We start from the raw sequence: 3,518 nt of genomic DNA, 5'->3' as shown, positions 1-3,518 counted from the left end.
CCCAATAGCCCCCACAGATGCCCAAATGTCACCACTGAATCAGAGATAACACAGACTCAGATCAGAAGGCTAAGGGCTAAAAGCCACCTGTTTTTTCAATCCTCTTCTTTTATACCTTGCATGTCTATGGGTGGACCTTACTGGTCCTTTGATCAACACATTTCACATGAGTGGCAATTAAGACAACACCCTTCAGGAAACAATTTTATGGAAAAATCCAACTTATAACAAACATTGTCAGCCAAATGTTTCCTCAAAAATCCACTCGGATAACACCAGTTATTGATGTTTGTTTTATGTTGGGCCCTTCTGGGGGCTCCCTGGATGGGGGAAACCCTCCACTAGCAGTTCTGTGCCAGGTAAAAGGAGATGCACAGGACTTTTTCAGTCTTCATCTTCTTCTTTATTGTTAGCTTATCTGAAGTTTTGCATTGCTGTCCACACCAGGCTCAGTGCACTGGAAAAGCACCACAAAATGCCCCCAAAATATACAGTTTCAAGCTCTTTTAACATTATCTCATCCAATAAACACTTGAAAAGTGCATTATTTCTACTTATCTACCAAAAACTCATCCCTTGACTGTCCACATAACCTCTGCACTGTGCTTTCCTTGACCAATCACCCTGTGCTACCAACAGTGCAGAAAATAGAGCAGATGAAGAAGACAGGGACTACACCCCAATTCCTCCACCTTGCCTCCTATCTACACCATATTAATAACCCCAAAACCTAAATTTCTCACCCAAGGAACATAGTTTAGGACTCTCTATTACCTATTTCACACTTTGGTAAATTCTAATCTATCTCAAAGTCTTGGAAGTCCTCTCCATGGGTGAAGCTGAAAGGCAGTGTTTCTCTGGGGGTCAGGACCCCTCAGGGCAGACAGAGAAATATTCCCTGTGCCTTGGATTCCCACACATTTAACATAAAATCCTTTAACCCTTAATATGTGAAGTTGCCCAAAAATGTTCCAGGTAAGTAGGATTAGAAGGAAGAGAGAGAACAACAGAAAGACAGAAGATCCATAGAACAACACGCACATTGGTACCAACTGCTGGGGTTCCAGCATCGCGAAGAGAGGAACCCCAGGAGAAGGCAGGATCCAGACCCTGGACTGCCCTCGTGCCCTGGCTTTTAACCTCCTGGGCCTTCATGGGCCCGCCCCTGGGGTGGGACTGCCAGTTGCATGTCCAATCAGAGCCATGGGAGGTGCCAGCGGCTGGAGTGTGATTGATTGACAGCTCAGCCAATCAGAACTATGTTAGCCCTGCCTATACTGTGTGATTGACAGGTCTGCCAGGCCAGGGCTGGGGGCGGGGCTCTGTCCCACCACAAACCAAGGCCTGACCCGGCCCTGGCCCCACTCGGGCATTCCAAGCATCCCAAGGTGTCTCGGGACATCGATCTCATCCAGCCTCTGACAGCGACCACGGTGGCACTACGGAACCTCGTGGAGCCGTGGTCAGTTGTGACAATGCAGGTCAAACGACCCCACGGTGACACTACAGAACCTCAACGAATCAAGGGTACTGTTGTGCAACTCAGGGGGGCCTATGGAAGGAAGGGTCAATAATGAAACTGTGGAACCAATATATAAAAGGAACTATTGTGACACAGCGGGGCTACATGGAGACAATGGACCCTTGTGACTCTGTTGGGGCTCATGAAACAAAGAAGCCATTGTGACATTGCGAGACCTCGTGGAAAAATGAGACCATTGTGACAGTATGGGGCTCCATGAAATCAAAGGAACATGGAAGAAGTCTGCCTGGTTCGGGCTCCTGGAGGCTGTCTGACAGGTCCCACTGAATTTGACATGTCAAGGTCCACTTCCCATTGGAGTGCAAAGCACTGGGGCTCTGTGCCTTCCTTCCTATGGGAAAGAACTGCCTTTCTTGTCTAGGCGCCATCACCAAAATTGGGATTCCATGTCTAAAATTCTCTATAGCCAAGGGTTACTCCCAGACAAAATCTGCCCATACAGTCAAGCCTGGCTAGACTTGGCCTCTGGTGACTGCCTCTCATCTGCCCCTGCACCACTGGGGCTCACTTGTTTCCTTCCTATGGAGATTGTTGTGATACTGTGGAGGATTGTGGAACCAATGGGGGCCATGGTGACACTGAAGGCCCTTGTGGACCCTGTTCCACTGTAGGAACTTGTGGAACCAAGGGGAACATTGTGACCCTGCAGGGTACCATGGATCCAGGGGGCCACTGTGACACTGTGGGGCCTTGTGGAACCAAGGGCATAAATTGTGGCTCTGTTGAGCTGCATGGTCCCAAGGGACCAGTGTGAAGCCGTGAGGCTTCGTGGAACCAAAAGACAATTGTAGCATTTTAGGGCCTCATAAAGTCAAAGGGCCATTGTGATCCTGCAGGGCACCATGGATCCATGGAGACCGTTGTGGCATTGCAAGGTCCCATGGATTCGTGGTGACCATTGTGACCCTGCAGGGTCTCATGGAAGGAAGGGGCCATTGTGACACTTTGGCTACTTGTGGAACCAAGGCAATCATTGTTGCACTACTGGGCATCAATGGAACGAAGGGGCCATTGGACACAGCAAGCCTTCATGGAACTAATAGACCATTAAGATACTGGGGGGCCTTGTGGAACCATGGAGACCATTTAGATGCTTAAACTTGTGTAATAATGGAGCCATAATGACACCTGAGGGCATCATGGAAGCAAGAGAACTACTGTGGTATGGCAAGGCCTCATGGAAGCAAGGAGCCAATGTGACACTGCAGAGCCCTGTGGAACCAAGGGAACATGAAATAGGTGTGGCTGCCTTGGTCTCCCAGGGGTCACCTGACAGGTCTGCCTGACCTTGGAATGTGGAAAGACACTCCTATCTGCCCTTGAAACACTGGGGCTCTGGGCTCTTCTGTTTATGGAAAAGAACTGTCCATCTTTTCCAGGCATCTATGGCCAAAATTACAATTCCACTTCCAAAGTTTTGTGAATTTAAGGATTGCTCCCAGACAAAAGTTGCCAGGACAGACAAGTCTGGCTTATCTTTGACTCCTGAGTGCCAGAACTCACCTGTTTTCCAAACACTGGAAAGGGCTCTGTGCTGTTCTTTGTATGGAAAAAAATCATCCTTTTCCAGGCACAAATGTCTGAAGTTAGGACTCTGCATTCATAATTTCAAATATCCAAGGGTTGCTCCAAGCAAACCTGCCAGGACAGACTGGTCAGGCTTGCCTTGGCCTCTGGTGGTTGCTGTTCATCAGCTCCTGAAACATGGACCTCCGTGGTTTCCTTCCTGTGGAGACCAATGTGACACTTGGGAGACTTGTGAAATGAAGGGGCCATTGTGACACTGCAGAGCACCATGGATCCAAGGGACCATTGTGACACTGTGGAGCCTCGTGGAACCAAGGACATCATTGTGGCTCTGTTGGGCCACATGGTCCCAAGGGACCAGAGCAAAGCAGCGGTGTGGGAGTTAGCCCAGCTGTAACTCAGAGTCAGCCAGATTTTACCCCGGAAGAACTGGGTGTGAGTTTCAAGC

The sequence above is a fragment of the Zonotrichia leucophrys genome, unplaced genomic scaffold (assembly GCF_028769735.1).
Source record: "Zonotrichia leucophrys gambelii isolate GWCS_2022_RI unplaced genomic scaffold, RI_Zleu_2.0 Scaffold_93_176943, whole genome shotgun sequence".
NCBI classification, from domain to species: domain Eukaryota; kingdom Metazoa; phylum Chordata; class Aves; order Passeriformes; family Passerellidae; genus Zonotrichia; species Zonotrichia leucophrys.
The sequence above is the reverse complement of the archived record's forward strand: the minus strand, read 5'-3'. Positions refer to the sequence as shown.